This window comes from Peromyscus maniculatus, chromosome 4 (assembly GCF_049852395.1).
Source record: "Peromyscus maniculatus bairdii isolate BWxNUB_F1_BW_parent chromosome 4, HU_Pman_BW_mat_3.1, whole genome shotgun sequence".
Taxonomy (NCBI): domain Eukaryota; kingdom Metazoa; phylum Chordata; class Mammalia; order Rodentia; family Cricetidae; genus Peromyscus; species Peromyscus maniculatus.
Genome location: NC_134855.1, coordinates 35136086 through 35148358, shown reverse-complemented (window position 1 = coordinate 35148358; position 12273 = coordinate 35136086). Strand labels below are relative to the sequence as shown.

Below are 12273 nucleotides of genomic sequence, written 5' to 3'. Positions count from 1 at the left end.
AAGGCTGAGGCCGAGAGATGCTGTCAGCTGCCACCATGAGAAGATGGTAAGATACCGGTAAGCCATGAGTCATGGCAACTTATAGATTAATAGAAATGCATTGATTTAAGATATAAGAACAGTTAGCAAGAAGCCTGCCATTGCCATACAGTTTATAAGAAATATAAGTTTCTGTGTGTTTACTTGGTTGGGTCTGAGCAGCTACGGGACTGGTGGATGAGAGAAATTTGTCCTGACCATGGGCCAGGCAGGACCAGGAAAACTCTAGCTACACCAAGGAGTTTCCCTCTCTCTCAGCTCTCTCAGGTCTTCCCACACTTCAAATATTCGGAAACTTGGGTTATCCAAACCCAGTAATTTAGTGACCTATGAGGGTTCCATTATGTAGGCAGGACAATAGAATCACTGGCTGTTCATGATTTTCTCCAGCCTCTTTCTCCTCCCCAGGAGGCAATGTGGGGCGGAAGTGTGAACTCTGGTCTCAGCAGGAAGCCTCCGGCACCCAGCTCCCATCCCTGAAGCTATCTATAGACTCATTAGTAATCTCATGAATGTACAAAAGTGTACTCAGTCCAGACTTCTGGACCAATCCTACCTCCTAGAATTGTGATCTTCTTTTTTGTCTTTAGGCAGTTTTAAGTCTGTTACCAATGGTACTCTCCTCAACATCAACTCGTCTCCAAAGAGTTGAGCCATCTACAGTCATCTGTAGGGTCAGGAATAACTTCTGAGAAATTTCTCACTAGGTGTTCTAGCATTCTGAGAAACATCACAGAGTTTACATAAACTTAAATGGCTTCCACCTCACTAGGCTAGATTTTTGTGGGACCATAGGTATATAGGTAGCCGATTAAAATGATGTCAGGTAGCACCTGAATACATGTTTTATCCCATTAAACAAACTCCATACACTTACCAAAAATGGCTAACAGTAAGTTTGCTTTATCTACTGTTTATTGATGCATAACTACACACACAACTACATAAAACTTCCTTTAAGAAGCCAAATGTAACATCTATGTTATTTCTGGTGCTTTCTGAAGTATTGTTTCTACACTCGGGGTAGCCCTTGGAGTCCATGCATTAAGCAGAAAGAATCATCAAGTTTCAGGAAACATCCACATGTCCCAAAACTAAAACAAAGAAATTAGATAATGGTCTGGACACTGTTTCCTCTGCTAATAACCACAGCTGCCACTAGCCCTCCTCCTGATGCCCCAACTAAGGGGGAAAGCCCTGGATAATTCATGCTTAACATATAAGAATTAGCCGGGTGGTGGTGGTGGCAGCGGCGGCGGCGGCGGCGGCGGCGGCGGCGGCGGCGGCGGCGGCGGCGGCGGCGCACGCCTTTGATCCCAGCACTCGGGAGGCAGAGGCAGGTGGATCTCTGTGAGTTCGAGGCCAGCCTGGTCTCCAAAGCGAGTTCCAGGAAAGGGGCAAAGCTACACAGAGAAACCTTGTCCCAAATAAACAAAACACAACAAAAACTAAACAACCCGCCCAGCTGCATTCTTCTCCGAAAATTTACTTTTTCAATACAAAAAGAAAATAGAACTGATTGCTTCTGGGGCCTATTCTTAGTTCTTGTAGATTTGCTATGTATTATTACGCATATTTTGCCTGTGAGACTTAGTGACTTTGAATATGTTCCCTAAGGCCAAAGCCTTCTGTTTCTTAGATTCAGATACATTGTTCCAGTTTTGTCTCTGTTTGAGAAAGCATTTGTGGGAGCTCATTAGAAGTCAGTCACCATTCTAGGGGCTAGAGATCTAAAAGTGTGTAAGACATACCATACCCAAGTCAAAACTTACATCCTGGAGCTGGACAGGGCATACATAACCACACAGGATAATATAAGAATTATATCAGTTTGCCAATGTGATTTCCCGACAGTGGTCAACAAATCTTTTTGATTGCCTATAAATGTTATTAGTTACAAGAACTAAGCAGGAAGACACAACATCCACTGGGAACTGCTAACTCTGTCCCGCTCATTAACAGAAAACCATGCAAGGGAAGGCTGCCTAGAATGACTTAGAAAATGTCCATGTGATCTCTCAGAATGCAGTTCTGACAATGTTGTCTCTCATCTCAAATCCTGTCTCTTATCCATTGTTCACTGGGGGGTAAAGGGTTAAATTGCTAAAAATAAAGGAAGTGTGGTCATTTGACTAATGTCCCTATGAGAAACATGGGGAGGTTTCAACACACTCATCGTTAAGGCCCCAGAGACAGCACAGGCTACCCATTGGGCAATGGCATCCAGGCCTCATATGCTAATCAATAACTACTGAGAAGTCTCTGGTCCCAGAGTGGCCATCGCCAGTACTTTCCACCTTCAAAGAAGAAACTCCAAGACTCTACCAACTTTGTGATATATGCAAAATACAAAGTCTTGTTTTAAGCAAAGGGGACATTAATTTACCAACTTCCTTCTCTCAACTATTTGTACAAGTTGACTAATGTAGCTGCTGGCTGTTTCTGTAGCAACCTCTGGGGTTGTGTCACCTGGAGGACCCTGTCACTGAGATTTTTGTGAGAACTTGTGTTGGTTGAGGAAGGCGGGCCGTTTCAGGAGTACATGCACCTTCGCTCGAGGTGACGGGGTGGTCTAGGGACCACCATCAGCTAAGACCCTAACAGCCACGGCACTCAGCAAACTTTCTTTAGCTAGAAACAGTTGCTTTGTGGGGAGTGGTGGCTGTTGCCGGTGTACCCTTGGCATTTCCTCCTAGACCAGTCACACCCTGGCAAGTGAGTTTCTCAAGAAAGCCTCCTCCCTCTTCCAGAAGCGTCTCCGACCCTCACCACTGAAGGAAACAGCAATCTTCCTCGCCACGCTAGCCACAGTCACAAGTTCCAAGTTTGCATAAAGTTTCATTGATGTGCAGACGCCCTTCCTCTTGCTAGGTAAAGTGCGTTACCAGTGTCTAGCCCTGAATGAGAACTGTGCTGCTCTGCCGTTGGTGGGAAGCAATTCTCAATCTTCCCCCAGTTTCCCGCCACCGCCACCACCACCTCCACCTCCGCCACACCTCAGCCCCACAATCAGGGAGGTCAGAGAGCCGGGACCACTTCCCGTAGAAGCCCGGGCGGAGGAGCAGGTCGCCAGGACTCACACACCTGAGATCAGTCCTCACGCGCGAGGGGACGACGGGCAGGGGCGCCGGGATCCTCCAGCCAGGGCGGAGTCGGCCTCGCGGAGACCCAGAGTGGCCCTGGGCTCGCGGCGAGCGCGCCGGGATGTCACCGGGTCAGGCGGGGCCACGGTAATCCGACCCCGCCCGCCGACGCCCCTCCCGGCTACTTCCTCCTCCCCCTCGTGCGCCTCCGCCTCCCCGGGGGATGACCCGGCGGCACCGCCACCGCGTGCGCCGCGACACCGCGGCCCCGGCTCCTCGGCCCGGCGGGGAAACGCGGAAGTGCAGCGGGCTGTGCGGGCCGCGGGCGGGGAAGGGCGGCTGCAGACCCCGGCTCTGGGCCTCGCGGGGACGTGAGCTGGCCCTGCCCCGGGTGATCGAGCCTGCCCTGCGCCCCGGAGGAGAGGGACTCCATGCCCCGCCACTCCTCGCCAGCTGGAGGGAAGACGAGAGGGCTGAGCTAGGCCCGGGAAGCCGGCGGGGTGTCGGGTTCCTGTCCCTCCCCACGCCGGCCACCCCCCCTCCCCGCCATCTGCCCGGGAGGAGGACGTTCGCCCGCCTGCTGCCCGCCGGGGTTGCCTTACCTGATCACGCGTCGCGCGTCCCCAGATCCGGCGTCCCCTCCTCCCCCCTCCGCACCTCCCAGTCGCCAGGCTACCCTGGGCCTAGAAAGGCGTCTAGGAGTCGGGGGACCCTGGGGACAGGGCCTGCAACTCTCGGCCGGTTCTTCGGGCGGGCGCTCCAGGCCTCTTGACCCTAGGACTGAATGTTAATGCGGTGACCCGCGGAGAAGACCCAGCCCAGTCAGCAGGGGTGGGATGCTGAGCACTGACCCAGCGGGGCCCAGCCTCGTACAGGTGGGGGGAGGCGGAGAGCCCTGGCTGCCGAGCCACAGGCTTCCCACTTGGCACCCCCTCCCAACCCGACCCTGCCCACTGAGCATGCCCAGCTCACTTGTTGCCACTACAAGGGTTAGGCAAACCCAAGGGTACCCAAAGACGACTTGGGTTGGGTTCCAAAAGACACCACTTTGTCCTGAGACACAACAGTGTTTCCACCCACCGTGGTCCTGGAAAATATGCAGGGACTGACCCAAAGAAAAGCTCCTTAGATAAAGCAGCCAAATTAGTTTGAAGGAAATTGTAGCAGTGTTTAGTAATCAATTACTAATATTATATATACATATATATAAGTATAATATATATATTTGGTTTTTCGAGACAGATTTCCAGGCTGTCCTGGAACTCACACTAGCCCAGGCTGGCCTCGAACTCACAGATATCCACCTGCCTCTGCCTCCCAAGGGCCGGGATTAATGCCATGGGCAACGACCAACTGGCCTTTATTTAGTATTCTTTTTTTTTTTTTTTTTTTTTTTTTTTATATTTTATTTTTTTTTTATTTTTTTTTTTGATATATATTTTTTATTTTACAATACCATTCAGTTCTACATATCAGCCATGGGTTCCCCTATTCTCCCCCCTCCCACGCCCTCCCCTTACCCCCAGCCCACCCTCCATTCCCACCTCCTCCAGGACAAGTCCTCCCCCGAGGACTGTGATCGACTTGGTAGACTCAGTCCAGGGAGGTCCAGTCCCTTCCTCCCAGACTGAGCCAAGTGTCCCTGCATAAGTTCCTGGTTTCAAACAGCCAACTCATGGAATGAGCACAGGACTTGGTCCCACTGCCCAGATGCCTCCAAAACTGATCAAGCCAATCAACTGTCTCACCTATTCAGAGGGCCTGATCCAGCTGGGAGCCCCTCAGTCTTTGGTTCATAGTTCATGTGTTTCCATTCATTTGGCTATTTTTTTTCAATAATTGAGTAAAACTGAAATTTATTATATGCCACAGTCATCCTAGGGACCTCCATGCTATATATATAGCCTCTATGGTTCTATGGGTTGTGGTCTGATTGTTCATTTTATATCTAGAATCCACCAATGAGTAAGTACATACCATAACTGTCTTTCTGGGTTTGGGTTACCTCACTCAGGATGATTTTTTCTAGTTCCATCCATTTGCCTGCAAATTTCATGCTTTCATTGTTTTTCTCTGCTGAGTAGTACTCCATTGTGTATATGTACCACATTTTTTTCATCCATTCTTCCATTGATGGGCATCTAGGTTGTTTCCAGGTTCTGGCTATTACAAATAGTGCTGCTATGAACATAGCTGAGCATGTATCTTTATGGTATGTATCAGCATTCTTTGGGTATATGCCCAAGAGTGGGATGGCTGGGTCTTGAGGTAGTTTGATTCCTAATTTTCTGAGAAACCGCCATACTGATTTCCATAGTGGTTGTACAAGTTTACATTCCCACCAACAGTGGAGGAGTGTTCCCTTTGCTCCACATCCTCTCCAACATTGGTTGTCATTGGTGTTTTTGATCTTAGCCATTCTAACTATTTAGTATTCTTAACTACTGCAGAATTCGCCAGGCGGTGGTGGTGCATGCCTTTAGTCCCAGCACTCGGGAGCCAGAAGCAGGCGGATCTCTGAGTTCGAGGCCAGCCTGGGCTACAGAGTGAGTTCCAGGACATTCTCCAAAGCTACACAGAGAAACCCTGTCTTGAAAAAAAGACAGAAAGAAAAAAGAAAAAACCACTGCAGAATTCCTACAGTTAACTCAAATGTGTGGGATCACAGACTCAGTAACTTCCCGGCCCCCACCACAGTATGTAATGACAAACAACTGGTTCTTCACCTCGGACATGTTAAAATATAAGGGCTACAAACTATCAATGCCAAGCTTCCATCCCTCTCTACCACTGAATGAGTTTGGAGTTGGAGCCTGAAGTTCCATTTAAAATAGCATTTAAAAATATGCCTTTCACAGTACAGCTCTGTTGCCTCAAAACAGCATCATCTGAGAACTTGACAGAAATGCAAAATCATCTGCCCTGGAGACTACCTGAGGCTGAGCTCCAGCCCTGACACACCCTTCCAGAGATCTGGAGTCACCCTAAGGGTTCAGAGCCAGTGTCCAATAGCTCAGTTCTCGATTATTCTAGTTTGAGAATCCTTGTAGTAAACCAATGGCTTAGAGGATGGGAGGGTTGTTTTTCAGATCCCGAGACATTCAATGTGTTTCTCGGCAGAGCTAGGTTGAAGTCCGGCTTCTTCTATGCTGACTTTTCTCCCCACTAATTCACCTAGAAAGAGTTCAGTTCCTGGAAATGGGAACTATTCCATCATTCACTTTTGTGCTCTTGTTATGCCCCCAAAAGACCACCACAGAGACCGAATTCCTCATGTAAAAGCCAAGAGCCTTTATTCAAGCTCCGGGGCTTGAACCCTCTGTCTATCTGAGGAAGCTGTGAGAGTAGAGAGCCCTGAGCTCAGGTGGGGCAGAGTTTTTAATCATAGCAGAGGTTGGGGTGAGGAGATTTCTAGGGTTCAGGACTTGGCTGACAATTGTCTAGGGGTATCCGTAAAACAAAAAATAGATGTGTGCTAGACTCGAGGACATCTGGTCACCTTATCTAATGGTTGGAATGATTGGGATGTCAGGTGCTTCCTCGCCCCTGGGTAGATCCCGGGGTGGTATCAGCTTAAGGCTTTTCCTGGATCTGGGTGCTGCCTGCCAGTAAGCCTGTCACAGAAGCTGTGTCTAGGCCCCTAAGCCTGTCATGGCTGCTGTGTGGTCAAGATATTTTGGGGTCCCTTCCCACGCTGATGTCTATAATAGATATTTAATTGTTTGTTGATTGTAAATGAATGCTTGGGTGAACAGTTTGTTCCAGGCCATACTATGTCCTCAAGGCCTCGCCTTCTTGTTAACTAACTAACTACTCCACCCACCAGATTCCGAGCCTGTGAGAAACCCTTGAGCACTCCTCAGGCCCTGGGCCTAACTCACATGAGAGGGGAGTAGAGAAAAATCAGAAGCACTGGGTGTCATTGCTCTTGACAAAAACAGCCCCCCCCCAAACAATAAAGATCAGGATAGTAAGCATCCAGTGGGATTCCAAGAGCCCAAGGGAAAAAAAGATGTGTGTGAGCAAGAGCAAGGTAAAGAGCCAGGAAGTGATCCTGAACAGCCCACATTTTACTGAGTTCTCTTTGTCAAAACCACTGCATTTCAGCCTTCTTCATATGCATCTCTCATCATCCCAACCAGTGCTTTGAATAAGAGGGATACAATTCAAGAGGGAAATGTTCTACAGCAGCTATTTTCATGATTAAAATCATTGCTTGCTTCTAACGGTTCAGGCCCCAACTAACTTAGAGCATGTTAAAAAACAAACAAAACTGTCCACCAGCTTTGATCCCAGCACTCTGCAGGTAGAGACAGAGGAAGGCTACGAGTTCAAGATCAGCATGGTCTACTACACAGCAAGTTCCTGGACAGCCAGAGCTACAGTGAGACATCTGAAACAAAAAAGGTGGGGGGGTTTGGGGGGGACTGTCATTTTTTTTAAGCAAAGGCCAGATAATCTCAAAATGTACAGGTTTAAGATAACTACTTTAAAATCTCACAGAAACTTGTAAAATCAAAGAGTATTCTTTACTTATTACACTAGTGTTTCTTTGCTTGCTTATTTGTTTGTTTGTTTTTGAGACTGGGTCTCTTTACAGTTCTGGCTGTCCTGGAACTCATTATGTAGTCAATCCAGGCTGACCTCCAACTCTCAGAGATCTGACTGCTTCTGCCTCTAAGTGCGAGATTAAAGATGTGTGCCACCACACCCGGCTCCATCTATACTTTCTAAGAGGAGTAAAAGCATGTAATGCTTTAAACCCGTTTTTAAGGGTACTGGATTTGGCATTTGTTTGGCCCAGGTGTCTTGCTTTTACTATGATTAAAAATTCCACTGAAAGAATGGCTTGGGGATTGGAATGTCTAATAGAAGCACAATTTCCCAAATGCCTAAGCAAGTTTTTGGGTTTTGTTTGTTTGTTTGTTTGTTTGTTTTTGTTTGTTTTTTGTGACAGAGTTTCTCTGTGTAGCTTTGTGCCTTTCCTGGATCTTGCTCTGTAGACCAGGCTAGCCTCGAACTCACAAAGATCCGCCTGGCTCTGCCTCCCAAGTGCTGGGATTAAAGGCGTGCACCACCACCGCCCGGCTAGCAAGATCTTATCATAATGAAAATAACTGCACAGGGAATGAGAGGATACCTATTAGTTTAGGAATTGCTCTTTGGAATTATTTTTTACAAAAAAAAAAAAAAAAAAAAACCTTACAAATGACATTTTAATTTAATTTTATTTTTTTAATTAAATAGAGGTTTGAGAGATGGCTCAGGGGCTGAAGAGATGGCTCAGCCGTTAAAGGCTAGGCTCACAACCAAAAAAAATATGAAAGATGGCTCAGTGGTTAAGGATATTTACTGTTTTTCCAGAGGACCATGGCACAGTTCCCATCCCCTGTATGGTGGCTCACAACCCTCTATAGCACCAGCTTGAAGGAATTCAACATTCTGACCTCTGAGGACATGTACATTCATGTGTACATTCCCACATGCAGACACAATTTCACATAACTAGAAGTAATAATATAATAATAAAACACTTCTCTACATCAGACACTTGCTACTTTTTGGTCATGGAATTCAAACAAAAAAAGTTTAAGGATGGGGGACAAAGTGGGGGTGGGGGAAAAAGACTAATCATTGCCAAATTTAAAAACATAAAGTAGTTATTGCGGCAGAGGCCATCGTGAAGAACAATACCTTGGGAAGATAAAAGTCTGAAGTACTTCTTGTCATCATAAGCATGACTAAGCCGTTGGAAAGCAGCCACGTTTTCTGACTTAGACAGATTGCCAGTGTCAAACAAATTTGGTGCCACCTAGCTTTTCTTGTACTACTAAGAAAACAGGTGCGGGGTTGGGGATTTAGCTCAGTGGAAGAGCGCTTGCCTAGCAAGCTCAAGGCCATGGGTTCGGTCCTCAGCTCTGAAAAAAAAAAAGAAAAGAAAAAGAAATGAAAACAGGCACAAGCCCATAATTCCAGCTACTTGGAAGGCTGAAGCAGGAAGAATACAAGTTCAAGGCCTGCCTGAGCTCCAAAGGGAGTAAAAGGCCAGCCTGAGCGGCTTAGCCAGACTCCATTTTAAACTGAGAGAGAGCCAGGGCTATAGTCCAGCAGCAGCAACCGCCTACTGGCTCAGCATGCTGAGCACCAACATTGCTCCCTCAGCTTCTTCCCTGGACAGCTGCCCCAGCTCCTGCTGTCACATTTAGAATTGCTCCCACATCCGTGTCTCCCAATACCCTCCAGGATGGGCTATCCTCAACCTGGGAGCCAAAAAAAAGCCCTTTCTTCCTGAAGTTACTGTTGTCAAATATTTTGCTACAGTAACAAGAAAAGTGACTAACACTTTCATTCACCCACCAGACACCTTCACAGGCAAGTGAAGAGCTAAAGATTTCAACAAAGGTAGTTTTGCAGTCTCTGGCACGGACCCCAGACAACGGTTACCGTCATAGTCCAGCGCACTATCTGCCATCAAGTTAGTGTTGGACAGTTCTGTGACCTCCAGAAACAGTGATTTTTTTTTTTTTTAAGTTAAATACAAGTAAGCAACTAAAAGCAAACAAACCTGTTGGGACTTAGTCAGGTTTTCCCTCAGTTTTCCAGATGATTCTTTCATGCACAATCTTTTTTTTGCTTGTTCGTTTGTTACAGTACAGGGAACTGAACCCAGGACACTCACAGCATGGCTGTGTACAACTATATTAGATCTTGTACATTTTCAGAGAAACAGATTTTCCCTTTACCAAGCATGTTTGTCACTGTTCGTCAAAGCTCACAATAAAATTTATGAAATATGAGAAGAAGAAAGAACCATGAATATTATCGGCCTCCCTACTTTTGTTTTACAAATGAGAAATCAAGTTTCAGAAGTAAATTTAAATAACTTCCTTGAGATTGCATTATTAGCTAAAGAGAAATAAGAGTACAAGAGAGAAACTGCATAGTATTAGAACACTGTGTGAGCCTCTGATACACGGTCATGCAAGGTCTGGTTCTGTACCCTGGTGTCCTCATCAGTGAGAGATGGTAATAAGAACCAGTCATGTGCTGTTTACTTTACACCAGACACTACTCTTTAGCAAAACATGCATAATCTTTATTTTTGTTTATTTGTTATCATTGCTATAATTATAATAATAATAGTTGTCATTGTTATTACTATTATTGACAGTACTGAGGATAGAACCTAGAGTACTATGCTTGTGAGCTACAGCCCTAGCCTTACAGGTAATTTTTTCCTTTCTTTTGTTTTATTTTATTTTCTGAGACAGGTTCTCAGAACATAGTCCTGGTTGACCTATAACTCACTTTGAAGGACAAGCTGGCTTTGAACTCACAGAGATATCCCTACTTCTGACTCCCCAATACTGGGATAAAGGTGGGCATCATCACACCCAGCAAATAGTCTTTAAATTATAGGTTAACTTCGTGGATCTTTTTGGTTGAGTTTGGCTCAGTTGTGACAAAGGAGTAAACTACCAGTAAGGTGCCAACACAACCCAATAAACAAATAGGCGGACCGGGACTGAATGTGATGATGTATGTAAAATACCAGAGAAGTCACTGGGTGTGGGCTTTCAGGACTCGGGAATGGTGCTAAACTACAGTCATAATGATTCTTTTGTTGTTGGTGGTGATGGTGATGGGGTGTTTGTGTGTGTGTGTGTGTGTGTGTGTGTGTGTGTGTGTGTGTGTGTGTGTATGTATCCCATACCATGTGTGTGGTGTCAGAGGACAACTTTATGAAACATTTTGTCTTTCCACCTTTATGTGGATTCGGGCAGAACAACTCAAGTGTCCAACTGTGTAGCAAGGACCTATCTGGCCTGATTCATCTCTCTGGCCACATTCTGACTCTTGGTTGAGTATTCTGTCAAAACTCTCTGTCCTGGGGCTCTGTACATTCATGTCTCATTTCCACACATCTTTTAGTGTATTTTAACCCACACACCCTTACAATCTCACCTATTGTGTGCAGTAGTTGACAACACCAAGAAACTAACTAAAAACTAAGCCAAGACAGGTTTACTGCTTACAAATCCAAAAAGGACAGAGCATTGCTGAAAGGTTAACAGTACTACTATACAGGGAAATGCTTAACCCTTCAGCAGGATGGGGCCAATCTCTTAGAGGTCTTAAGATTCAAAGAGCTCAGCTAGTAGGTGTCCATCTATTTGTTACATGGATTCTTAACAGCAGAGTTATAGATATCTAAAATATCCAACAGAAAATCTCCCCATGTCAGTGATTCACAAAGAGTTAGGATCAAGAATCAAATGAAAATATATGATCCTTGAAAAGATGAAATAAAATACTAAATATATTTTAAGATGGGTACTTGCGGTTTTATGCCCATTTTATAGGAATCTGGGAAAGTGTTCTTAAAATAAAAGTTTAAAGCATCAATATAACGTGGCACCAAGAAACTTGCTTCAATTTGGAGGCCTTGTGGGGGAAGGAAATGTGGACAAGCTCAAGCTCTGTTTCTAGGTCTCAGAACAGCACTGAAAATAAGCCTTTGCAAATGCTGATGAGCTAACCCCAATAGTGTTTTCTCTGGAACGCAGCCTTCTACTTGAATAGCTCCAGGAAGCTGGTGAGTAAGCAGAAATGCCCCAGGAAATTCACGCAGGGGGCAGGGTGAAGCATTAGCCGGAATGGAGAACTGGGCTCAGAGCACAGTCAGTGATTATCCCCACGGAGTGGGTAACTGAGCCATGGGCAAGCTGCCCTGCGAATTGGAGATTCCTTCAGTTCTGCACTGGCAGACTATATGTCACCCGAGATCATTTAAGCTCAGCATTGACATAAACTTGATCACAGACTGTAAAAATGCAGAGGGCTGAGAGGACACACGTGGTGTAGAGGACCCGGGCTTAGTCCCCAGAACTGCACACAGAGAACTTGATTAATTCATTCACTAATGTAAAGAGCAAAACTAGATTAGAAACGAGCCGGAATGATGTCTTTACATGATTAACTTAAAAATTAGACTGTTTGGGGGAGACAGAGGCAGGGAGATCTGTTAGTTCAAGGCCAGCATGATCTACATAGTGAATTTCAATAGCCAGGACTGTGCTATTCTCTCTCTCTCTCTCTCTCTCTCTCTCTCTCTCTCTCTCTCTCTCTCTCTCTCTCTCTCTCTCTCTCT

The 12273-nt window shown here is 45.9% G+C and overlaps 1 protein-coding gene across 2 annotated transcripts in view; it reads right to left on the bottom strand.

The window, feature by feature from the left end:
• Gpd2 (glycerol-3-phosphate dehydrogenase 2) overlaps positions 1–4053 on the bottom strand; it is a 152086-nt gene extending 148033 nt beyond the window's left edge. Inside the window, exon 1 of one of the 2 annotated variants that reach the window (XM_015986392.3) lies at positions 3725–4053. The gene's annotated coding sequence lies outside the window, so the exon portion shown is untranslated. Of the gene's footprint in view, positions 1–3123; positions 3264–3724 lie in introns of those variants that run through there. The other variant, XM_006992807.4, reaches the window with a different exon arrangement.
• Positions 4054–12273: the final 8220 nt, after the last annotated feature.